General features: G+C 44.9%; 1 pseudogene across 1 annotated transcript in view; it reads left to right on the forward strand.

Annotated features, from left to right (window-relative positions):
- LOC309552161 overlaps positions 1-27,525 on the forward strand; it is a 517,672-nt pseudogene that overhangs the window by 470,612 nt on the left and 19,535 nt on the right. The window lies entirely within an intron of this gene.

Raw genomic sequence — 27,525 nt, forward strand, 5'->3', positions numbered from 1 at the left:
CAGTCCGACAGGCTGGCATCCATGGTAATCAACGTCCACAGTAATGGACTAAAAGATTTGCCTTCCGACACTGCCGGGGACTGGAGCCACCACAGAAGATCCATTCTGGTACGGCGACTCAATGAAACACTCAGATCCAAGGACTGAGGTAGTCTGTCCCACCTGGCCAGGATCTCCGCTTGAAGAGACCGTGTGTGAAACTGAGCAAAGGGTATCGCCTCGAAGGCTGATACCATCAACCCCAGGGACCGCATGCAGGTCCTGAGCGACGAAGAAGGATTGTCCCTGAGGGACCTGATCTCGTCCTGCAGGGTCCGGAGCTTGTCCTCCGGCAAGAACACCCTTGCCTGAGCAGAGTCCAGGATCATTCCCAGATAGGGAAGACGAACCGAAGGAGACAAGGTCGACTTCTGCACGTTGATGGTCCAACCGAACTCCTGGAGCGTCTGTACCGTGGTGGACAGATCGCGCAGTAGGTTCTGGCTGACACTCGATCTTAAGAGGAGATCGTCCAGATACCCCAAGACCGCAATGCCCTGTGCCCTTAGCAGGCCCAGAACAGGCGCCAACACTTTGGTAAAGACCCTTGGAGCCGAAGCGAGGCCGAAAGGCAACGCTACAAACTGATAGTGGTCCTCCGCGATTGCGAAACGAAGGTACCTCTGGTGACCCTCGAAAATGGGGATGTGCAGGTATGCATCCTTCAGGTCTATAGAGGCCAGGAATTCTCCTGGGCTCAGGGAGGCCACCACCGAACGGAGAGATTCCATACGGAACTTCCGAACGCGCACGAAGCGGTTCAGCGCTTTTAGGTCCAGAATAGGACATACCTTGCCCTCCTTTCTGGGCACAGTGAACAGATTGGAATAAAACCCCCGAAACCTGTCCCGATGAGGCACCGGGACAATCACCCCCTGGGCAAGGAGGTCCTGCACCGCTTGATGCAGGTCTTGCAGGCGCCCCGGGGTCAAATGAAGATTTGAGGGAAAAAATCTGTCCGCCGGCCGGGAAAGGAATTCGATCTTGTATCCTAATTGAATGATTTCCTGAACCCACCTGTCTGGAATTCGGAGCAGCCAAGGTTGGAGGAAACCGCGCAAACGTCCCCCCACCCCTGAAATGGGTGAGGGCGCCCCTTCAGGCAGAGGCGGATTGACCCGCCGTACCGGCATTGCCAGACTTTTGCTTGCCCGCCCAGGACTTCTTCTGGCTACCTTGGCCCTTGAAGGGCTTGCCCTTGGTTTGATTCCGAAAGACACGAAAGGACCCTTGATTGGGTCGAGAGGTGGAACCCCGCTTGCCACGAAAGGACTTGTTCTTGGGGTTCTGGGGCAGCATGGTGCTCTTACCTCCCGTGACACCCTTTACCAAGGTATCCAAGGCCTCGCCAAAAAGGCGAGAACCTGCATAAGGAAAATCAGCAACAGTTTTCCGTGATGTCTGGTCAGCCGACCAGCTCTTCAGCCAGATCAGTCGACGGTTTTTAAGGCCGCATCACACAAACACATGACACCTTGGTGAATTTGATCCACCATAGCCAGCGTGGCAGGTGAGGCAGAATCAGACACGAGGTTGCGCCTAAGCACCTTAGTCCAATCAGCCACTGCCTGAGCCACAAGAACGGACGCGAAAACAGGTTTGAGCAAGGAACCCGCCACCGTGTAGGAATGGCGGGCTAGAGACTCCAACCTTCTGTCCGTGGGATCCCGCAAAAACCGGGGTCCCCTCAGTAGTAATCAAGGTAGCCTTGTTTAAGACGGCCACAGTGTGATCCACTTGTGGAGGCACACACCATCGCGATTCCGTAGCCAGCACAAAGGGATAAAGCAGTTTAAACTGACTAGGAACCATGAATGGACGTTTTAAAGTGCGCCACAGTTCATTCACAGTGTAATGAAACTCAGCGGGGCAGGGAAAAACCTGCGCCGACTTGCGGGTCCTATGTGTACCAAAAGAGGACACAATGCCCGGAGGACTGTGCTCATCCTCCAAGTGTAGTGTTTCTTTTACAGAAACAATCAACTCATCCATGGTCGTGCGTTCTTCAGGCAACCCCAGGGGAGAAACATCAACCCCCTCCACCTCCGCCTCCCCCTCAGACCCCAGAGGGTCCAAGGATGAGCGAGACCCTGAAAAGGGCACGCCCGCCACCGCAGCCACATTACCATCTGAATCAGAGGAGATAGACAATCTGGGTCTTTTCCTAGCAGCACGTTCAGCCATCAGTACCTCCATTTTGGACACTAAAGACGCCACTACGGCGGCCAAGTCAGGTATAACGGGCCCCAGAGGGACTGAGGTCCCCCACCAGAGCTGGAGGAAATTTGCTGTCCTGAGAATCCATTGCCCAAGTTAGAAAAAAACAACAGTGCAATAAAAGGTACTGGCCCTTTAATACCGCTGCGGAGTGCACAGCCCACCGCTATATGTACAGTGACTAAAGACCCCCAAAAGGAGAAGAAAACTGAGCCATGAATAGCACAACAGAAAGTTATGGAAGAGACAGTCTGCAGAGCCCCACAGAGTGTTACCACATTGATCGCTGCTTCAGAGGAAAAGGAAGTGAGGTCATAAGAGGCTGAACTATAAGCTGCAATAACCCAGGGAAAATGGCTGCCTATAGAACTGAATGGGAGGCTTCGGGAAAATGGCCGCCGAACATGTGCTCGGAGCGATCGGTCTGCCACACGCAAGATGGCGTCGGATGGCGCCAAAACAGCATGTAATGTAGCCCACAGTGAAGCCAGACATGCATGCCCATAGTAAAAATGGCGGACCGGGCGGTTTTTTCCCCCGCTGCGGCCACCACACACATCGTCTGCACGCCCAGAAAAAAACACCGAAGTGACACAGGGGAAGGGGCCCCCAACAATACACAGCACCGCAGCGCATGTACAAAGGACCCCCGCAGGGATCGCCACAGGGAGCCCCACACAGGCACAGACATGGGGGACACACAGCAACACAGGAATGCCACCCCAGACAGAGGCCCCACACAGAAGTACTTACCTGTACCAGATGGCGTGGGGTGCCTCTATGAACGGAAAGCCGCTGTCCTCATCTGACAGGGAATGCCGTTTGCCAAGCACAGAACACTGCAGCACCGCAGATGTGTCCAGTGAGGTAGCCACCTCACAGGTGCATCCCTGCTGCGAGCAGGGATGGGTCGTTCATAGTGCCAGGGCGAACACATGGCTGAACGATCGATAGCGGGCTGGGGGTCCCTCTGACCCTCTGCCCTGGAGAACCAGGGCGATCAGTCCGAATCCCAGCTCCGCAAGAATCCATCTTCATCCGAAGATCCGACTAAAACTAAAGCTGACAAAATAAACAGCTAGTTAATCAAAGAAAAAAAATGACATTTTCAAAGAAAATCAAATAAAAGAGATTAGAAAGGCTGAGACTGTAGCCCCAGCACAGGGAAAACCTAACTACTCTTGACGCTAGGCAGAAACAAACTGAGTTGGGAGTGTCAGTGCAGGGGGGGTATTGACCAGTGGGACAGCCCCCATGGGTGTGTCTATGCAAATGTTTTTGTTCTTTTGACTAAGTCTTATGCCTAGCTACTCCTGCGGAGCGTAAGTCAATACCCAATAGTGATGACTTAGAGGAGGCGGCGAGAAGAGAAAGAGTACCTGTCACTACTTATTTCTATCATATGGGTTATTTAGGTTCCCTGTGATAACAAAAAAAAAATAGAAATTCAAGCACCCCTGTTCCCCCGCGTTTGCGTGCAAAGGCGAACGCAAGCGTCGGTCTAGTGTCATATGTAAACAGCAATTGCAGCATGCATGTGAGGTATCGCCGCGAGCGTCAGGTCGAGGGCAGTAATTCTTGCAGTAGACCTCCTCTGTAAGTCTAAAGTGGTAACCTGTAAAGGCTTTTAAAATGTACGTAGTTTGTTGCCGCTGCACGGGCATTCGCAATTTTAAAGCATGTCATGTTTGGTATCTATGTACTCGGCATAAGATCATCTTTAATATTTTACCAAACAATTGGGCAATATATATTATATTTGTGCAATACATTTAAAAAAGTGTTTTTTTTTTTTTTTGCAAAAAATTGCGTTTGGAAAATCTCTGCGCAAATACCGTGTGACAAAAAAAATTGCAACACCCTCCATTTTGTTTTGTAGGGTCTTTGCTTTAAAATAAAAATATATAATGTTTGGGGGTTCAAAGTAATTTTCTAGTAAAAAAAAAAAACAAAACATTTTTTTATGTAAACAAAAAGTGTCAGAAAAGGCTTGGTCTTCAAGTGGTTAGAAGATTGGGTGATGTGTGGCATAAGCTTCTAATATTGGGCATAAAATGCCAGGACAGTTCAAACACCCCCCAAATGACCCCTTTTTGTAAAGTAGACACCTCAAGCTATTTGCTGAGAGGCATGGGGAGTCCATGGAGTATTTTATATTTTGCCACAAGTTTGGGGGAAAAGACAATTTGATGTTTTTTTTTTTTTTACACAATGTTGTCACTAAATGATATATTGCTCACAAATGACACCCCAAAATACATTCTGCTGCTTCTCCTGAGTACAGGAATACCCCATGTGTGAGACTTTTTGGAAGCCTAGCTGTGTACGGGACCCTGAAAACCAATCACCACCTTTAGGTTTTCTAAGGGCGTAAATTGCCTATTTTACTTCCTCAATACCTATCACAGTTTCGGATGCCCTAAAATGTCAAGATAGCACAACCCCCCCCCAAATGACCCAATTTTGGAAGGTAGACATGCCAAATGCCAAGCTATTTGCTGGTAGGCATGGTAAGTTCCTGGAACATTTTATATTTTGCCACACCTGTTGGGAAAATAATTTTTTTTTTTCTTTTTACACACAGTTATCACTAAATGATATATTGCTCACACATGCCATGGGTATATGTGAAATGACACCCCAAAATACATTCTGCTGCTTCTCCTGAGTACGGGAATACCCCTTGTGTGAGACTCTTTGGCAGTCTAGCTGCATTCAGGACCCCAAAACCCAATCACCCCCTTCAGGCTTTCTGAGGGTGTAAATTGTTGATTTCACTACTCACTACCTATCACAGTTTTTGAGGCCATGAAATGCCAAGAAAGCACAACCCCCCACCCCCAAAATGACCCCATTTTGGAAAGTAGATACCCTAAGCCAGTGATGGCGAACCTTGGCACCCCAGATGTTTTGGAACTACATTTCCCATGATGCTCAGCTACACCGCAGAGTGCATGAGCATCATGGGAAATGTAGTTCCAAAACATCTGGGGTGCCAAGGTTTGCCATCACTGCGGCCTAAGCTATTTGCTAAGAGGCATGGTGAGTATTTTGCAGATCTCATTTGTTTTGGAAACTGAGTAAAAGAAAAAAAGGTATTTTTTTTTTCTTTTTTCAAAACTTTGTGACAAAAATTGAGATTTGCAAAACACTCAGCATGCCTCTCAGCAAAAAGCTTAGGGTGTCTACTTTCTGAAACGGGGTCATTTGGGGGGGTTTTGTGCGGTCTTGGCATTTCATGGCCTCCAAAACTGTGATAGGTAGTGAGGAGTGAAATCAACAATTTCCGCCCTTAGAAAGCCTGAAGGCGGTGATTGGTTTTCGGGGTCCTGTATGCGGCTAGACTGCCAAAAAGTCTCACACATGTGGTATCCCCATATTCAGGAGAAGCAGCAGAATGTATTTTGGGGTGTCATTTCACATATAGCCATGGCATGTGTGAGCAATTTATCATTTCAATGACAACTTTGTGTAAGTTTTTTTTTTTTTTGTCATTTTTCAAACACCTGTGACAAAAAAATTAAATATTCAAAGGGCTCAACATGCCTCTCCTTAGGGTGTCTACTTTCCAAAAAGGGGTAATTTGAGGGGTGATGGTACTGCCCTGCCATTTTAGCACTTCAAGAAATGAGATAGGCAGTAAGAAAGTAAAAGCTGCGTAAATTCCAGTATTTACACCATAGTTTGTAGACGCTACAACTTTTGCGCAAACCAATAAAAATACGCTTATTGAGATTTTTTTTTTGTCAAAGACATGTAGCTAAATACATTTTGGCCTAAATATATGACAAAAATTGAGTGTATTGGAAACTTTTTATAATTTCTTCTCAAAATTTTCGATCTTTTTTCATTAATATGACAAAAAATAAAAACCGCAGAGGTGATCAAATATGAAAAAAGGAGGTAGTGAGGAGTGAAATTAACAATTTACGCCCATAGAAAGCCTGAAGGTGGTGATTGGTTTTCGGGGTCCTGTACACGGCTAGACTGCCAAAAAGTCTCACACATGTGGTATCCCTGTACTCAGGAGAAGCAGCAGAATGTATTTTGGGGTCTCATTTCACACATACCCATGGCATGTGTGAGCAATTTATCATTTCAATGACAACTTTGTGTAATTTTTTTTTTTTTCATAAAGAAATCAAAAGTGACTTTTGTGAGATCCAAGTGATGTGGTCCGGAGTGAGCAAAAAATAAGAAAAAAAACTAAGTGCAATGGCCGCTCACCTCACATCGCACCAATATAGGCGCTTAAGCTGATATCCACTCAAGGATGGGGATGATGGGTTCCTCCTTCTCTATTGGGGGCTTCAATTGAGGATTTTCACGACATCCACTGGTTATTTAAGTGATCCGTATTGCGATACTCCCAAATGCTCAAAAGAATAAATGAATATACATAGTGAAGTATGTAACCATAGTAATTTATTAAAGATAACAGTATACACTCACATGAAAGAAATAAACAGCAAGCAGCCGCAAAGTTGCGGTAACACAAACAAGGGACTTCCGGTTTTGGCCGTAAACCGGAAGTGACGTCACTCGGCTCCTCCCGACGCGTTGCGTCTCAAATCACGCCGTTCTGCCTCTCCCAGGGATGATTGCGGTTGGCCGGCGGACATCGGGTCCGCTGAACCCATTGATTGCCATCCCCGCTAGCCAATCACGGTGCGATGGCGCCATCTAATTGCTATTGAACGAAACTACTTACAGGTACGTCGTTTCGCGCAATAGCACCCCACTTTGCCGCAGTAAATACACAGTGGCCGGTGGTTAAAATATTTTTTTTTTCCCAGAATATATTGCATTTGAAAAACTGCTGCGCACATAAAAAAAATGCAATGATCGCCATTTTATTCCTTAGGGTCTCTGCTAAAAAAAAAAAATTGTAACCTTTGGGGGTTTGAAGTAATTTTCCAGCAAAAATATACTAATTGAAACTTGTAAACAAAAAGTGCCAGAAAAAGCCGGGTCTTCAAGTGGTTAAAGCCCAACTTCCTGAAACTTGAAAATACTCCCTTGTGGAGGAGCTGCGCTGGTACTGCGAGGGTTAACAGTTCATTTAGGTGTGTGTGTGTGTGGGGGGGGCATAGAAAAAAATAAAAAAGGTTTACTTACTCAATTCTCTGTGCTGCTCCAGCCATTCCTGCGTCCGGCTTCTGTGGTCTAAGTTCCTGACATCATGGAGAGCGATGCAAGGGTAGGACGTGAGGATGCTGTGGAGGACAGTCCACATGGGGGAGCGCCATCTGCTGGGGGAGAAGAGGATCGGGTAAGTAGAAGTACTTCGACTCTCCCCTAGACCTAAACAAGAACTTAACCCTTGCAGTGCGGATGCAGTCCCACTGCAAAGCAGAACTCTTCTGATTTCCTGGAGTTGTTTTTTTTTTTTTTGTTCAGGGTAGGACCTCCACCGGCCATTAAAACTGGCATGTCATTTTTGTTTTTTTTTTTCCTGGCACCAACATGGCAGCACACACGTGGTAGTACGCTGCCATGGATTGGTGCCAGGAAAGGAATATTACGGTAAATATTTAATGCAATTTTCCTTTTTTTTTTTTGCTAAAAAAAATCCCCCCAAAAGTTTTTACTTCCTCCCTGCAAAATCACCATTCATACCAGGATCTCATTCTGTGCCCTAAAATATATATTTTAGCAAAGGCCCTAGGGAATAAAATGGTGATCGTTGTAATTCTTTAACCACTTAAGCCCCGGAGGATTTGGCTGCTAAAAGACCAGGGGGTTTTTTGCGATTTTTTACTGCGTGACTTTGACGGACAATTGCGCGGTCGCGCGACGCTGTACCTAAACTAATTTCACGTCCTTTTTTTCCCACAAACAGAGCTTTCTTTTGGTGGTATTTGATCACCTGTGCGATTTTTTGATCATGCGCTATAAACAAAAAAAGTGCGTAATTTTTGCAAAAATAACAATATTTTTCACTTTTTTTTTTACATGAAATTCCCCCCCAAAAAAATGTAAAAATCTAAATTTTTTAACATTTTCGGCCAAATTGTTTTACGCTACATATGTTTGGTAAAAAAATCGCAAAAAGCGTATTTTGATTGGTTTGTGCAAAAGTTATCGCGTTTACTAACAAAGGGAAAGATTTTTGTCATTTTTGGTGTTTTTTTTTAACGAGTAATGGCGGCGATCTGCGATTTTTTTTGCGGTACTGCGACATTGCGGCGGACAGATCGGACCCTTGACTGACATTTTTGACACTTTTGGGGGTACCAGTGACATTACTGCAGTAATCAGTGCTATATATATGCACTGTTACTGCAAAAATGACACTGGCAGGGAAGGGGTTAACTTTATTGGACAGGGAGGGGTTAAGTGTGTCCTAGGGGCGTGTTTCTAACTGTGCAGAGACATGGCTATTGGTGTAAAAGCAAAGATCAACGGTCCTACATAGTAGAACTGTCAGATCTTCATTTTTACACCAGGGAGAATGACGGGCGGCTTGTTTACATTAGCCGCTCCGCCTTTCTCCCTTCACAGGAGCGATCGTAGTGTGACCGGCGGACATCGAGTCCGCTGGTCACACGCACTGACTTGTCTGTGAACGAGCCGCGGCGGGCGCGCACCTCGGTGGGCGCGCGCCCGCCCGCAATAGGCTCGCAAGTCATTGACAGGCGAGTGACGTATCGATACGTCACTCTGCCTGGCCGGGGCTGACCGCCGCAGTATATAGTCGTGCGGCGGTCGGCAACCGGTTAATTAAAAGAAAATTATATATGTATGTATATATATATATATATATATATATATATATATATATATACACTGTATATAATATCAGTATTTTTTGCTAGAAAATTACTTAGAACCCCCAAATATTATATATATATATATATAAATAAATATATATTTTAGCAAAGACCCTAGGGAATAAAATGGTGATCGTTGTAATTTTTTAATTAAAAGAAAATTATATATGTACTGTGTATAATTATATATATATATATATATATATATATACACCCCATTTTTTTTGTAAAATGTGAAAGATGATGTTACGCTGAATAAATAGATACATAACATGTCATTTAATGTGAGAGCAATCATTCTAGCGCTAGACCTCCTCTGTAACTCTAATCAGGTAACCTGTAAAGACATTTAAAATGTCGCCATTCTATGAGTGTGCGCAATTTTAAAGCGTGACATGTTAGGTATCTATTTACTCGGCATAACATCATTTTTTATATCTTACAAAAATATATTTTTTTTATTCATTAACCACTTGCTTACTGGGCATTGCCCAGGCCAGTTTTCAGCTTAGAGCGCTGTCAATTGCGCAGTCATGCAACACTGGTGACATTTTTATAATTTTTTTTTCACACAAATAGAGCTTTCTTTTGGTGGTAATTAATAATCACTGGGGTTTTGAAAAAATATTTAATACATTTTGTTATAGAGTTTTGCAAACAGGTCATTTTTCTCCTTCGCTGATGGACACTGAAGAGGCTGCACTCATGGGTGGCACAGAGAGGTTGCACTGGTAAGCACTAATTAGCAGTACTGATGGGCACAGATAAGTGGCACTGGTGGGCTCTGATTAGCAGTACTGATGGGCACTGATTAACAGTACTGATGGGCACTAATAGGTGGAACTGGAGGGCACTGATTAGCAGTACTGATGGGCACTGATAGATGCCACTGATAAGCAGTACTGATGGGCACTGATAGATGGTACTAGTGGGCCTGTATTAGTATACTGATGGGCACTAAATGGCATTGATTAGCAGTACTGATGGGCACTGATTAGCAGTACTGATAGGATCTGATAGGTAGCACTAGAGGGCACTGATTAGCAGTACTGATGGGCACTGATAGGTGGCACTGATTAGCAGTACTGCTGGGCATTGATAGATTGCAATGATTAGCAGTACTGATGAGCACTGATAGATGGCTATGGTGGGCCCTTATTAGCAGTACTGATGGGCACTGATAGATGGCACTGATTTACAGTGCTGATGGGCACTGATAGGCGGCACTGGAGGGCACTGATTAGCAGTACTGATGGGCACTGAAAGATGGCACTGATTAGCAGTATTAATGAGCACTGATAGATGGCACTGATTAGCAGTACTGACAGGCACTGATAGATGGCACTGGTGGGCCCTTTTTAGCAGTACTGATGGGCACTGATAGATGGTACTAGTGGGCCCTTATTAGTATACTGATGGGCACTGATAGATGGCTGCACTCATGGGTGGCACAGAGAGGTGGCACTGGTAAGCACTAATTAATAATAAAAAATAAAAATAAAAAATTGCAACGATCGCCATTTTATTCCCTAGGGTCTCTGCTATAAAAAATAATATATATGGGGGTTCTAAATAATTTTCTAGCACAAAAATACTGATTTAAACTTGTAAACAAAAAGTGGCAGAAAAGGCCGGGGCAGCAAATCAAACTTAATTTTTTATCGCAAAGGGAACAAAAAGTCTCCTTTGTGATGCATTTTTTGTGACAGGTCCTCTTTAATGAGAAAGACCCCTGATGTCTCACCTGTCCTCCAATGAAGCTAATGGGGGGCAGACTGGGCTCTATTAGCTTCTTCCTCAGCCGGAGAAAGTGACCCCGGGACCCGGAGGAGATGTTTTACCGTCACTTCCAGGATCTTAGTAGTAAAGGGGGATAAGCGATCACTGACTGACCCCTCCCCCCCCCCTCTACCCGCCATGCCGGTCCCCAGTCTGCCAATCAGGGGCATGGCCGGGGGGGCTGGCCGTTGCCGACGGATACGAGGAAGCAATCGGGCAGCTGTAAACCCCAAAAACCCGGGTTCCATGATCACTGTGATTGGTTGTCGCACCATACTGAACTCCTCTCACCGACCTCGGTCACTATGGATACACATCTGTGAGGAAAAAGAAAAACATTATTAACTAATGACAACTACAAATGGGACCGCAGCAGAGAGCGTCAGCTTCCATCCGCTGTGTCTCTCTTTATAACATTCCCCTATATGTGTGTATTTCTCCCCTCCCCCTCCTATATTTATAAGGATTTATTCTATTAAACAGTATAAATCGCCTCATTACCTCTCCTCCATGTCTCTCAGAGTCTCCTCACACCTCACAATCTCCTGAGGCAAGCCTGTCCCTGACTTGGTCTCCGACAGTCGGCGGCCATTTTGCGGTGGACAGATTTGCATTGCGTGTAATGTGAGAGAAAGTCCCGGACACTAGAGAACGTTTCCTGTGCTGAGGCTCAGGCCGAGGGGCGGCCATGTTGTTGAGGTCACAGAAGCCACACACAGAAGGATGTATAGTGAGGAGAAATGGTGGGAAAGCTTAATATGTAAATAAATCTGAGTCTGTATAATAATAGTCTCCGTATCAAATGTCACCAATATACTATATATCAAAAGTAAAAAATATAATCAATATATATTTTGTATATAATGTAATATTCAATAAATAAAAATATTTATTGATTATATATATTTTTTTATTTTATCCCAAAAAGTAAAAAAAAAAAAAAAAATATATATATATATATATATATATATATATATATTTTTTATATACTGCATACTACATATTATATATTTCAAAAATAAGATCTATCTATATATATATATATATATATATATATATATATATATATATATACATATTTCTCAAAATGAAAACACATATAAACACACACACACATATACATATATATATATATATATATATATATATGTGTGTGTATGTGTGTGTGTGTGTAACATGCAGTATATAAACATATATATGGATTTTATTATATATATATATATAAAATTTTATATACCTGTTTACCTTGTATATATCTCAAAAAGAAAAAAAAAGCGTGAATGTGCGTTTTTTTTTCCACATTTTTGCCATGTTTTCAAGGGTTGCATAAAGGGCAGCCCATTCACTTGAATAGGCGACCCTATAATGCCCACCAAACGCGATATATATATATATATATATATATATATATATATATATATATATATCTATATATAAAATGTAATATTCAATAAAATACACATTGATTTTATTTTTTATTGTATCTCAGAAAGAAAAAAAAAATACATATATATATTTCTATATACTGCATACTACATATTATATATTTCAAAAATATAAAATAAAATCTATATATATATATATATATATATATATATAATATACTGCATATATATATATATATATATATATATATGTATATATATATACACATATACATATGTCTCAAAATGAAAACACATATAAACACATACACATATATATATATATATATATATATATATATATATAATTTTATATACTGTATATTACCTTGTATGTATCTCAAAAAGAAAAAAAAAAAAAAAAGCGGCAATGTGCATTCCCACTTTTTTCCCCCCACATTTTCGCCATGTTTCTGAGGGTTGCGTAAAAGGCAGCCCATTCATTTGAATAGGCGACCCTATAATGCCCACTGAACGCTTCAAAGATGCTCCTGAACTATTTCAGTCATGGAGCATCGCGTGTTTTTTTTCAGCCCGACTTTTGGCGTGTTTGTAGCACGATTGTCGTATGACAAAAAGGTGGGTCCGCTAACCGCATTTGGGGTGCCGTTAAGAATCCCGCAATTTCAGATGCGCGAAGTGTGAATGGGGCCTGGTTTGTTGACATGCACATCTCAGACAGATTTTAAAGTGGGAGCAAACTTTCTTGGCTGATTTGTACCTATAGAAAAGCCTTATTATAGGCTGACCTATAGGTACAGTAAATGTCTCCTAAACCTGCACCGTCTAGGAGATATTTACTTGCGAAGCCACTGGCCACGTCACTGGAGCATGCACCTAAAAGAATGGCATACTCATTCCTCCCCCAACGGGCCCACCGCCGTGCTCCCCCCCCCCCCCCCCCTTTCCAATTTAACACAACCAGAAGATAATGAGAGGAAATGAAATCAGTATACAGAGGGTCTAATTCTTCTATTAAAGGAACACTCTAACCACCATGACTATTTCAGTGATTTGAAGTGGTCATGGTGGGAGGAGTCATAAACACTGCACATGCTGGGATATTTACAGTTATGTGCGGGGAGATAGTTGCACCCCTCGAACATGTGCTAGGCTGGTGCCGGGTTCTGTGGTATTCTGGGCTCTGTGGTGCTGGGGTCTGTGGTATGCTGGGCTCTGTGGTGCCAGTCTGTCTGGTGTGCCAGTCTCTGTGGCATGCAGGGCTCTGTGGTGCTGGTTTCTGTGGTGCTGGGCTCTGTGCTATTGCCGGGGTCTGTGGTATGCTGGGCTCTGTGGGCGGCAGTGTCAAAGCTCAACTGTCAAGACCTTGAGAATGGAGCCGCTTTTTCCTCCATAGTACCGGCTCACAGGCAGAATGATATCAAGTGCACTTCACCTGTGAGAGGAGGAGTCATACAGGGGAAGCACACGGCTGCAGTAGAGAGCAGAGCCGCATGCTTCCTCTGTATGGCTCCTCCTTCCACAGGCAGAGTGCACTTGATGTCACCTAAATAGCGGCTCCATTCTCAGTCATGACAGCTGACTCGCCTCTGACACTGCCATCCTCAGCCCTGCTGGGATATCGCCCTCCGCTCACGGGTGTCCGTGAGTGCCTGGTGAAATGCGGGAGTCTCCCCCAACTTGCGGGAGACTTGAGATGTCTGCAGTAAATGTCTCCTAAACCTGCACCGTCTAGGACAGGGGTGGGGAACCTTTTTTCTGCCAAGGGCCAGTTGGGTATTTATAAAATCATTCGGGGGCCGTACAAAATTATCAACTTAAAAACGTGCCTGTTATATTTGGTCAAAAATGTAATTAACTAACCCCCCTAATGTGATGGCTGCAACTGCTTCTCTTTGGTGAGGTGTGTGATGTAAGCTGGTATTGATGATGTTGCTACTCGCAACTGGTTTTCCAGGTTTGCGTCGGTCAGTCTGGAGCGCAGTAGACTTTGTGGTGGTAAGTTTTGAAAAGAACTGCTGGCGGGTAATGCTGGTGGGTATAGCTGGCTGGTACTGCTAGTGGGTACAGCTGGCTGGTACTGCTGTGGGTACTGCTGGCTCAGGCTGGTACTGCTGGCTTGTACTGTGCTGTGGGTACTGCTGGCTGGTACTGCTGCGGGTATTGCTGATTCAGGCTGGTACTGTGCTGTAGGTACTGCCTTGGGTACTGCTGGCTCAAGCTGGTACTGCTGGCTGGTACTGTGCTGTGGGTACTGCTGTGGGTACTGCTGGCTGGTACTGCTGGCTGGTACTGCTGGCTCAGGCTGGTACTGCTGGATTGTACTGCTGGCTGGCATTGCTGTGGGTACTGCTGGCTGGTACTGTGCTGTAGGTACAGTTGTGGGTACTGCTGACTCTGGCTGGTACTGCTGTGGGTACTGCTGACTCTGGCTGGTACTGCTGTGGGTACTACTGGCTCTGGCTGGTACTGCTGTGGGTACTGCTGGCTCTGGCTGGTACTGCTGGGGGTACTGCTGGCTCTGGCTGGTACTGCTGTGGGTACTACTGGCTCTGGCTGGTACTGCTGTGGGTACTGCTGGTTCTGCTGTGGGTACTGCTGGCTCTGGCTGGTACTGCTGGGGGTACTGCTGGCTCTGGCTGATACTGCTGGCTCTGGCTGGTACTGCTGGCTCTGGCTGGTACTGCTGTGTGTGCTGCTGGTGGGAAATGCTGGCTAACAGCGGCGCCGCGCTGGAGGAAAAGGCGCTGTTTCCTGTATTGGTCACGGCGGAGTGCATTTGATATCACTCCGCCTGTGACTCACTCAGACTGTCAGAACGGAGCCGGAACTATACAGGAAGCATTGGCTCTGTTCTGACAGATCAGCTGAGAGACACAGACTCAGCTGCATGGGGGGCCGGACCAAATGACTTCGAGGGCCGCATACGGCCCCCGGGACTTAGGTTCCCCACCCCTGGTCTAGGAGATATTGACTTGCGAAGCCGCTGGCCACATCACCTTTAAATGAATATCCAGTACAAATCAGCCAATGTATTGCAATATAGTAGTGACGGTGTCACCCCACTCTGCAAAAATATTTTGAGAAATTTCAAAGCTGCAGTGTGCAAATAATGGTGAAACCCCCCCACATACAATAATAATAACAGAGATGTAAATCAACCAGGATATTAGAGCAAAGTAGTGATGGTGTCATCCTCTCTGCAAAAGGTAAGAAATATTGCAGAGCTGCAATGTGCAAGTAGTGGTGAACCCCCCCCCTATATATAATCATAATAAAATGTACAATTTATAATTTACATTTTATTATTATTATTATTATATATAGGGGGTATCACCGCTATTTTTAAGTAAAAATAATTTTTTTTATTTTAGTATTTTTATGTAACATTAGCGGTGGACCACTACTGAAGAAGTCGAGCGTGCTTATGACCGATGACGCAACGCGTATAGGGGGCGGAGACTTCCACAGCAACCAGGAAGCCGGCGGGGGGCGGAGACTTCCACAGCAACCAGGAAGTCGGCAGGGGGCGGAGACTTCCACAGCAACCAGGAAGTCGGCAGGGGGCGGAGACTTCCACAGCAACCAGGAAGCCGATGTACTGCCGAAAACTCCAGCCACGTTATTTCCGGTGAGTGTACACTGGGAATGATTGGAGATTTCGAGCACTTGGTGTTTTCACACAACACTGGCAGCCTTTACACCCGAGTACATGGTATAATTAGTGCAGATTCTTACTCCGACCGGTAGTTGTCGCTGCCTTGGAGGCGGCCATGTTTTTGGTTACTAGCAAAAAAAAGAGCGTCAATTTTGAAAAAATAACAATATTTTTCACATTTGTTTTATATGAAATCCCCCCCCCCCCAAAAAAAAATGTAAGAATCAAAAAGTTTTAACATTTTAGGCCAATTTGTTTTCTGCTACATATTTTTGGTAAAAAAAATCGCAATAAGCGTATTTTGATTGGTTTGCGCTAAAGTTATTGCGTTTACTAACTAAGGGAAAGATTTATGTTATTTTTATTGTTTTTTTTTTAACGAGTAATGGCAGCGATCTGTAATTTTTTTTTTTTGCGGGGCTGCGACATTGCGGCGGACAGATCGGACCCCTGACTAACATTTTTGACACTTTTGGGGGTACCAGTGACATTACTACAGTAATCAGTGCTATACATATGCACTGTTACTGTAAAAATGACACTGGCAGGGAAGGGGTTAACTTTATTCGTGATCAAGGGGTTAAGTGTGTCCCTAGGGGCGTGATTCGAACTGTAAAGGGGCGTGGCTTGTGATGTAACCACAGAGACATACGATCCTACATAGCAGGATCGTATGATCTCTGCAGTTACATCAGGGAGAATGACAGGCGGCTTTGTTTTTACATCAGCTGCCTGCCTTTCTCCCTCTCCCTCTCCAGCCGGCAACCGCCTCTCCACCCCCCGCCACCCCCATGTGTGATGGACGGGACAAGCCCCAAAAAAATATATATATATATATAACATTTAAATAAATACATTTCTCCCATTTTCTTTTTGTGCTTTTGGGGTTTGTCCTGCCCATCACACACGGGGGGGGGGGGGGGGGGGGTGTGGGCGGGTATGTAGAGGCGGTTGTCGGCTCCCACGGCACATCCAGTATAAATCCAGCCTGGCTGAGAGATGGACTAGCTCTGAGGAAGGGAGTGTGTCTCCCGAAACGTGTCAGCGGTCCAACGATAGGGACATCAACCTCCACATGTGGTGGATTCATTCCATGCGATACATGTTCTTCTTGTCTGTGAGTATGTTTTTGGCTTTTTAATAAAAGTTTTAAGGTGTCCAAGGGTAATGCACCAGGTGTTTGCACCTCCTTTTATTTGTTTTGTATGCACAGACCATAAAAATACCCATTGTATGATAAATCAAAAATCCTTTGCCAAGGACTTAGAAACCGATAACACAGTGTAAATTTTAGCCAAGAACTCTTAGTCTGAGATACCTTAAAACAAAAAAAACATATGTAACAGTAGTGCCAACATAACAATCAATAGGGCATTGCCATCATAGTGCAGAGGCATCTAGAGTGGGGATCGAAACTCCAGTGTCTGCCAGATCTTTCTGGAGGGATCGTGCAGTCAAACGTGGGTTTTGAATTGTTTTTCTCACAATCCTGCGAGCTGTTCTGTCTGATATTTTTCTTGGTCTTCCAGATCTTGCTTTAAAGCGGTAGTATCATCATTTTGACAACTTTGCATAATATAAATCTTCTGGGTCCATATTACATTACTAACCTTTCACCTTGCCTGTCACCTCAGCCGTTCTTCTTCTATTTACATCGCTCCAGTAAATTACGTCACTCGCGCATGCTCAGTTTAACCTTATTTTCCGGCAAGATGATGATCTTGCCGGAATAATGCAGGGTCTATTGCGGGGCTGCGTCATTTCCTCTGCTAGACGTCAGCCCCGTGCTCCCGCGAGACTCCAACCTTCCCCCATACAGATGACCGCCGGACCTATGTTGCCGTATTAACGGCGATCGAGAAGGAGGCGAGGAACGCAACATATCGCGCATGCGCGAGATTTCCAAGACAAGGCAGTAAAGGCAGAAATGACATCCGCCGTTGGAGTCAGGAAGCAGTAGCTAAGATGGCGCTGCCGAATACAGGAAGTTGCAGGAAGAAAACTAGTAAAAAAAAAGGTATTATAATTTGTTTATCAGACTGCATTTTCATGTAAGCATGTGTACAAAGGGCTATTAGACCGAAAGACGTAAAAAAAAGGAAAAAAAAAACTGAGTTTACTACCGCTTTAACTTCCACTGTTCCTGATGACTGACATTCCTTAATTACATTCCAAACAGAGGATATTGACATCTGAAAACGCTTTGCTATCTTCTTATAGCCTTCTCCAGCTTTGTGAGCGTCAACTATTTTCAGTTTCAGTTTTCTAGACAACTGCTTAGTAGATCCCATGGTGCTGATTGTTGGGGCAAGGTCAGATGAGTCTGGGCATTTAAAACCTTTGAGATTGACATCACCTGGTCTTCCCAGACGATGATTGAGAACAATCCATGACACTGGCAGGTCTCAGCCTTGCTAAGGGGGCAGTGCATGCTATAAATTCTGCAGGGTGCCCAAATTTTTGCAGAAGCCTTTTTTTTGTTTTCTGTTATTTTGAAAGTGTAAATGATGGAAATAAAATCTAACTTTTGTTGACATATTATAAGAACGTCTAATCTGTAATTTGATGCCTTTTGGAGATTTTTCCATCTTTCCTTGGCTTCTTTATGCACATTAACCACTTGCCGACCAGTCACTGGGACTGTACTGCGGCAAAGTGGCTCGATTCCGTCCAGTGACGTAGACCTACGTCGCTGGACTCCTCCCCTTCTGGGCGGCGCTCGCGCGCCGCCGGAGGCTCGTTCCCGCTGTGTTCAGTCACAGCGGGAGTCGGGCAAGGGGAGGAGCAGCGGCGATCGCTGAACATGCGATCTGTCCCTGTGTCACACAGTCACCTCCCCCCCCACACGTTAGTAAGCACCAGGCATACATTAACCCCTCCCTCTCCAATAAAATTAACCCCTTCCCTGCCAGTGTCATTTTTACAGTAACAGTGCATATATATAGCACGGATTACTGCAGTAATGTCACTGGTACCCCCAAAAGTGTCAAAAATGTCAGTCAAGGGTCCGAGCTGTCCGCCGCAATGTCGCAGTCCCTCAAAAAAAAAAAACGCAGATTGCCGCCATTACTCGTTAAAAAAAAAACACCAAAAATGATAGAAATCTTTCCCTTAGTTAGTAAACGCAATAACTTTTGCGCAAACCAATCAAAATATGCTTATTGTGATTTCTTATACCAAACATAGGTAGCAGAAAACAAATTGGCCAAAAATTTAAAAAAATTTTGATTTTTTACATTTTTTGGGGGGGAATTTCATATAAAAAAATGTGAAAAATATTGTTATTTTTTCAAAATTGTCGCTCTTTTTTTGTTTATAGCGCAAAAAGTAGAAATCGCACAGGTGATCAAATACCACCAAAAGAAAGCTCTGTTTGTGGGAAAAAAAGGACGTAAATTTTGTTTGGGTACGGCATCGCACGACCGCGCAATTGTCCGTTAAAGTTGCACAGTGCCGAATCGCAAAAAGTGGCCTGGACGTAAGACAGCAAAATCCTCCGGTGGTAAAGTGGATAAGGGCCCTTTCACACTAGCGTTCCGCATGTCCGTATATCATCCTATTTTTTTTGCGGATGATATACGGACATAATGTATGTCAATGGCATTGCGGATGTCAGAGGATGACTATCCGCTGACATCCGATTTTCGTCCTTTCAGTTCTGTTCCGTTTTTTGGAACGAAACAGAACCCTATTTTTGTTCCGTTTAAAAAACGGAAAGGATGCAAAATCGGATGTCAGCGGTGTCATCCGCTGACATCCGCAATGCCCATAGACATACATTATGTCCATATATCATCTGCAAACGGATGGGATGATATGCGGACATACGGAGCAGATGACACAAGTGTCATCCGCTCCGTGAAAAAAAAAAAAAGTGCCAGAGCGGATTGCAATGCGCAGTCCGCTCCGTGTGAAAGAGCCCTAATGCAAATGTTTACCTGGGGTACCCAAACTTTCGATCCCCACTGTATATGGCCAATTCGTACGTGAGAGCGCCTGTAAATCTCTGCAGTAAGGATAGTCCGGTACAGTCTATCACAATATTAAGTATGCTACTGCACAGTTCTGCCATATCAATGGAAAAATATAATATAAATTCGGTGTTATTTGACAGCTTCAGCTTTGTAAATAGTGCCGTGCATGACGGTAATTTATCACCGGGTTGCCCCAGGCTGATTGAATGGAGTGCTGTGTCATATGTAGAGGTAAACAAGCATAACCAGTCGCAACTTACTGAAAACATACTGAAAAGATTCTCTAACTCACAGGGTTTTCCCTAGGCTGGACGCCTACGTTGTAGTTGAATTGTTCTACGTTGTAGTTGAGTTCTATAAAGTACTCAAAACCAATACTTGAGTAAAAGTACAAGTGCTCGATCAAAAAGTGACTTGAGTAGAAGTGGAAGTGCTCGATCAAAAAGTGACTTGAGTAGAAGTACTAAAGTATTCAACATTTTTTGTACTTAAGTATTGCAAGTAGTTTTTTTAAAAAATTTGCTACTCAAGTACTGAAAGTAAAAGTACAAGTACTGTGTTATGTAGTTATTAAAGAAAGAAGTCAAAAGTTTGAACATCATATTGTTTTTTATTATTTCAAATGCAGCTTTTATTTATACATACAGTAGCTTTTATTTTCGTATGCGCTGATAATACACATGTTTTGAGCTTCATGAAACCTGCCATCTACTGTTCTGGCAGTGGTAATTTTTATAATTGTAACGAGTAACTATGCAGCACAAAAAAAAAATATTGGAGTAGAAGTATTGAAATCATTGAAAAAATGTAGTGAAGTAAAAGTGGAAGTAGGAGAATAAAATTCTACTCTAGGAAAGTACAGATACCGCCTTTCTGTACTTAAGTACAGTAGTGAGGTAGTTCTACTTAGTTACTATACATCTCTGGTTGAAGCCAATCCCTTGCTTGGTCTGGGGTATTGAAAAAAATAACTTTCCCGTTATCAACCATGTGGACCATGCAGAAGATTATATTTTCTTCTCCCAATCTCCTCTTTACTTCAGTAACGGTGGCACGTTGTTTCTGTAGTTCCACAGAAAAATCAGGGAAAATGGACACTGTAGCATTATCGTAGCGGATCATGCCATTCAGGCGTGCTTTGCGTAGAAGGAGATCCTGGTCTTTGCAGTCATGCCAACAGGGGTCTGAGTGGTTCTCCTGGTATCGGGGGGCTTTGCTGGGACTCTATGAGACGGCTCCACTGCAAAAGCTGACGAGAAGGTGGTATCTGCAAATATGGTACAAATCTATTGTTCCACAAAGTCCCCTGGGCTTTGACCTTCCGCCCTTTCAAGGAAACCCACAACCCTGATGTTATTTCTTCTAAGACGATTCTCCAAATCGTTCGTTTTTTGGTATAGAAAGGAGATCTGTTTTTCAGCAGCAGCGACCTTGCGTGGGATGGGGGCTAGCTCATCCTCTACAGCAGATATTCTATGCTGAGTCTCAGCCACCCATTCCCCAATGTTCTGCATGTCTTGTCTGAGAAGACCAATATCAATCTTAATCTCCTCCATTTTCCCCATCAGAGTAGTGTTACGGGAGGTAATGGCTGCTAGAAGTTGTGCATTTACCTGCTCAAGCGGCGTTGTTTGTCCTCCTTGGAGGAGAATGCCTTAGGAGTGTCCATGGCCGCATGGCCTCTGCTCCTGGTGTGTGGAGGGCTGCGGCCGCCATCTTGTTTGTCGGAGATGGCAAACTCCTTCAGTTTCTCGGCTGCTGAATGCTGTCTATATCTCCCCGACATGACGACCGGGTGCAGGAGACTATCTGGATTCCAGCTGTATGTTAAGAGAAGCTAATAGGCAGGATATTCTCAGGTGCTAGAGGCTTGTCCCGGAGCTTCCACAAAGCACAGCCGACCATCTCAGCGGAAACCACGCCCCCCACCCCCCACACCTGTTTGACAGGTGTATATCATCATTGCAATTTTTGACAGCAAGGCCAATTCTTGCTTTCATCAAGAGGTTTTCAAACTATGGCCCTCAAGTTGTTCAGGAACTACAATTCCCATCATGCCTTGTCATGTCTGTGAATGTAAGAGTTTTACAAGGCCTCATGGGATGTGTAGTCCTGCAACAGCTGGAGGGCCGTAGTTTGAGGATCCCTGCTCTATAGGGTTATGGTGTGAAGGCACCATCGACAACAAAATCCCAATTTTTCCGCACCTGTTACTTCTATCCAAAGTCTGCGAAAGAGACACCAGAGTTTATCCAAAAAAATCTCTAATCTTGTCCTGAGTGCAGTAAATTGTGGCCTCGTCCTACAGACTGGCTCCCCAAGCTGTTGTTGAAAAACAGAAAGCTTGAATGGAAAATTTCAATTTTTTGACTTTATAAATATCATTATTGCTGCAGCAGTGTCTATACACAGTACAGATGTGCCACTTTACAGGCAGACTAAGGGGACCCCTCCAGGCACTATATTTAAAGGAATTTTTCATTTTTATTGTTATTTCTAATTTTTATGGTTTCACATAAAGCATTAGTAAATCACTGCTCATTTAAAAAAGATGTTTTTTCATTTATACATGTCCCCCAGGGCAGTAGCCGGACCCCCATAACCATTGTGTGGCCAAATACTTGCATATAAGACTTCAAAATCGGCTCTTTTGATTTTTACAGTTTGGGGCCCATAGACTTCAGTGGGGTTCGCTATTCAGTTCTGAACTTTTTCGATGTTCGAAAGTTCTGCCGCGAACCAAACAGGGGGGTGTTCAGCCTATCTCTATTACAAATACAATTTTATATGATACATGGTCACCCATATACAGTGTGTGTGATTGGTTTATACATACAATATTATTTTATATTGTATGATTTAACATCACCATATACAGAGTAGGTGGAGTCTACACTTCTATGCCCATTATGAGGTGTTCCCACTACCCCTGTGCTGAATTTTTGGGTCTGTACACCCACTGTGCCCATTGTGAGGGGTTCCCGGGTGTGTACACCTGCTATGCCCTTTATGAGGGGTTCCCACCATCCCTGTGCTGAGTTCCCGGGTCTGTACACCTGCTGTGCCAATTATGAGGGGTTCCCATCATCCCAATACTGAGTTTCTGGATATGTACACCTTCTGTGTCTATTATGATGGGTTCCCACCATCCCTGTGCTGAGTTCCTGGGCCTGTACACCTGCCATGCCCGTTATGAGGGGTGCCCACCATCCCTGTGCTGAGTTCACTGGTCTGTACACCTGCTGTGTCTATTATGAGGGGTTCCCACCATCCCTGTACTAAGTTCCTGGGACTGTACATCTGCTGTGCCCATTATGAGGGGTTCAAACCACCCCTGTACTAAGTTTCCAGGTCTGTACCACTGCTGTGCTCATTATCAGGGGTTCAAACCACCCCTGTGCTAAGTTTCCAGGTCTGAACCCCTGCTGTGCCCATTATGAGGGGTTCCCATCATCCCTGTAGCGAGTAACAGGTGCAGACACCAAGAGCACCGAGGAGGGCTGGAACAGAGTCGGGAATGGTGTCCGGGAGCGGGAGATCTCACTGTCAGAATATTAAAGACACAGAAGAAGTTTCATGTGCTCAATAAAACATAATAGAAGACTCAGCTACAGTGCAATACTCAGCTCATTGTGCTCTGTCACCCCCTGCTGGTACAGAAGACTACTGCATTTACTTTTCCGGTGGTGTAACAAAATGTTTCCTACTCTCTGCATATGGTGATCATATATCATGTATAATTACATTGTATCTATATATAGCCTCAGACTCCACCCACGCTCTATATATGGTGATCCGATACATAATAATAATATATCTATACATAGGCCCAGACGCTCATACCGCTTAACATTATATATGGTGGCCTTATATAATTCTGTAAATACAGTGTATATAAATATATATATATATATAGACACAGACTCTGCCCACACTCTATGGATATCTTGTATCCTATTTAATAATATTATATCTATACATAGGCCCAGACTCCACCCACAGATGACCCGCTATCATTCTGTATATAATAATATTGATCTATACACAGACTCAGACCACCCACACAGTATATGGTGACCATGCATCATTTATTATTGTATCTATACATAGACTCCACCCACACTGTATATGGTGACCATTTATCATATACTGTATTATTGTATTTATACATAGACTTCATCCACACTCCATATGGTGATCTTATATCATATATAATAACATTGTATCTATACATCGACACAAACTCCATCCCACCTGCTTTGGGCTCCTCTAACCCCTCCACAGTCCTCCTGCTTAGGGCTTCTCTAACCCCGTCACAGACCTCCTGCTTTGGGCTCCTCTAACCCCATCACAGACCTCCTGCTTTGGGTTCCTCTAACCCTGCCACAGAGCTGCTGCTTTGGGCTCCTCTAACCCTGCCACAGACCCCCATGCTTTGGGCTCCTCTTACCCTGCCACAGACCCCATGCTTTGGGCTCCTCTAACCCTGCCACAGAGCTGCTGCTTTGGGCTCCTCTAACCCCTCCACAGTCCTCACGCTTAGGGCTTCTCTAACCCCGTCACAGACCTCCTGCTTTGGGCTCCTCTATCCAGGGCCGGTGCTAGACTGTTTTACGCCCTAGGCAAGATCAGCTACTTGCGCGGCTATCCCCTCCACAGATCTCCTGCATGGGCTCCTCTAACCCCTCCACAGACCTGCTTTTGGCTCCTCTAACCCCTCCACAGACCTCCAGCTTTGGGCTCCTCTTACTCTGCCACAGACCTCTTGCTTTTGGCTCCTCTAAACCTGCCACAGACCTCTTGCTTTGGGCTCATTTAACCCTGCCACAGACCTCCTGCTTTGGGCTCCGCTAACCCCTATACAGACCTGCTGCTTTGGGCTCCTCTAACCCCTCCACAGACCTCCTTCTTTGGGCTCCTTTAACCCAGCCACAGATTTCCTGCTTTGGGCTCCTCTAACCCCTCCACAGTCCTCCTGCTTAGGGCTACTCTAACCCCGCCACAGACCTCCTGCTTTGGGCTCCCCTATCCCCCCCCCCCCAGACCTGCTTTGGGCTCCTCTAACCCCTCCACTGTCCTGCTTAGGGCTCCTCTAACCCCTCCACTGTCCTGCTTAGGGCTCCTCTATCCCCGCCCCAGTCCGATCCTGCTTTGGGCTCCTCTATCCCCTCCACAGATCTCCTGCATGGGCTCCTCTAACCCCTCCACAGATCTCCTGCATGGGCTCCTCTAACCCCTCCACAGACCTCTAGCTTTGGGCTCCTCTAACTCTGCCACAGACCGCCTGCTTTGGGCTCCTCTAACCCTGCCACAAACCTCCTGCTTTGGGCTCCTCTAACCCTGCCACAAACCTCCTGCTTTGGGCTCCTCTAACCCTGCCACAAACCTCCTGCTTTGGGCTCCTCTAACCCTGCCACAAACCTACTGCTTTGGGCTCCTCTAACCCTGCCATGGACCTCCTGCTTTGGGCTCCTCTAACCCTGCCACGGACCTCCTGCTTTGGGCTCCTCTAACCCCTCCACAGCCCTCCTCCGTTGGGTTTCTCTAACCCCAACCCAGGCCTCCTGCTTTGGGCTCCTCTATCCCCTCCACAGATTTCCTGCATGGGCTCCTCTAACCCCTCCACAGACCTCCAGCTTTGGGCTCCTCTAACTCTGCCACAAACCTCCTGCTTTGGGCTCCTCTAACCCTGCCACAGACCTCCTGAAATATCCAATACCTTTCTTTCCACTTCATGATTGTGTCCCACTTGTTGATTCTTCAAAAAAAATTACAGTTTTATATCTTTATGTTTGAAGCTTGAAATGTGGCAAAAGGTCGAAAAGTTCAAGCGGGGCGTATACTTTCGCAATGCACTGTAAATATCTCCTAAACAGTACACGTTTAGGAGATATTTACACTACCTAAGTGCAAGCCTTATTATAGGTTTAAATATAGGTAAATGTTTGCAGAGGAAGTTTACTTCCCCTTTAAGCAGTTTTTTCCTGTTGGGAGTTCTGGCGTTCGGGAAGGGACTTGCCTAGATGCCTAGTGTGCATGAGGCCTGTCCAGGCAGCCAGAGGTGTCCAGGTTACTGTAGGTCACAGACCAGAGAACAGCCAGAGGGTGGTGGTCTTCCTCTAAGGCCGAATGGGGGGAGAGCGCTGAGCATGCAGCACTCAACCCAGTTGATGACATCAGTGCTCGATCCCTCAGCCTTTAAAAACCCCGTTAGACTTACAGGTAATGGTATTTCCATGAATCTTCCAGGACAGCTACTTAGAAAGAGGAGTGGCTCCACCTTCTACAGGACATACAAATCAGACATTATTTAAAAAGCCCTCCCCTTCCTCTGACCCTCAGTTATTTTGAAGATCAAGTAAACAATAAGCACAATGCAGAGGAAAAATAGAGAGGAAATTCAGAAACCAATACCACCAAGCTATATGTCAGACATGGTGCCCAAAAAAGGTTAGGGTGGGAATCCGGACGCTGTCCTGGAAAATTCATGGAAATACCATTACCGGTAAGTCTAACGGGGGCTTTCCCCCTTCATCTTCCAAGACAGCTACTTAGAGAGAATAAGCAAGATTCTATACCCTAGGAAGGGACGACAGTCTGCAACACTTATCTTCAAAAGGAGAGGTCCTGGCTGGAGAGCCATTTGCACTCTATAATGCCTGATGAACGCATGAGAAGAAGACGAAACCGCAGCCCTGGAAATTTCTTCCCACAATGCTCCTGCTCTTTCTGCCCAAGATGTGGCCAAAGATCTACTGTAGTAGAATGCGTCCTAATTCTGTTAGGAGGGGCCTAACCTGAAGAACTGTAAGCTTCACAAATGGTATCCCTGATCCACCGAGCAATGGAGCTCCTGGAGGCCCTAAACCCCCTCTTGGACACATTATAGGAAACTAGAAGCTGAGACGATTTTCTAATTCACTGGTCATTTCTAAATAACGAAGAAGGCATCTTCTAACATCAAGACAAACAAACTATTTCTTTCTCCGGGTTTCTGGGGGAGGTACAAAAACTACGAAGGATTACCTCTTGTGACCTGTGAAACCTGGAGGAAACCTTAGGTAAATACAGGGAGTCTGGCTTAATAACCGCCCTGTCATCCAAAATACTCAAAAAGGGTCCTTATTAGGGATGATCGAACGGTTTGGGTCGACCATCGGCTCGACCCGAACATTGGCTGTTCGAGGTTCGGCCGAATTCCGAACTTTTTGCTGAAAAAGTTCGGAATTCGGCAACCAGAACCGACCAAAATGCAATGGGACAGGAAATGGGCTTTAAAAGCCCGTGATTGGACCAGAACCATTAGTAAAAGCCAATTGAGGGGGCAGGAGAATGCTAGGAATGTGATTGGAGTGACTAGGGGGTCCATAGGCCAATCATTAATGAATACGCCCCCTAGTATATAAGATAGCCCCGTCAAATTCCTAGCATTGAAATACAGGGACATGGAAGAGAGTGGAAGCAGTTCTGTTACTTCTGCTTCAAAAGTGTCATTTAGCATTTATTAGTGTGAGGAAAGGGATATCTAGTGTAGTTAGGGTGCTATTTTCTACTTTAGTTAGATTCAAAAATCTAGTTTCTGTAGGGAAAGTGTTAAGTGCCAGGGTGACCGTAGTGTAGTGTAGGGTGAACTGACTCTGACTGCTATGGCAGGGTGACCAAACCCTTCCATGTCAGGGTGACCGCTATAGAGAAAAGAT

This window comes from Pelophylax lessonae (assembly GCF_965119305.1).
Source record: "Pelophylax lessonae genome assembly, chromosome: 4".
In the NCBI taxonomy this organism is placed as follows: domain Eukaryota; kingdom Metazoa; phylum Chordata; class Amphibia; order Anura; family Ranidae; genus Pelophylax; species Pelophylax lessonae.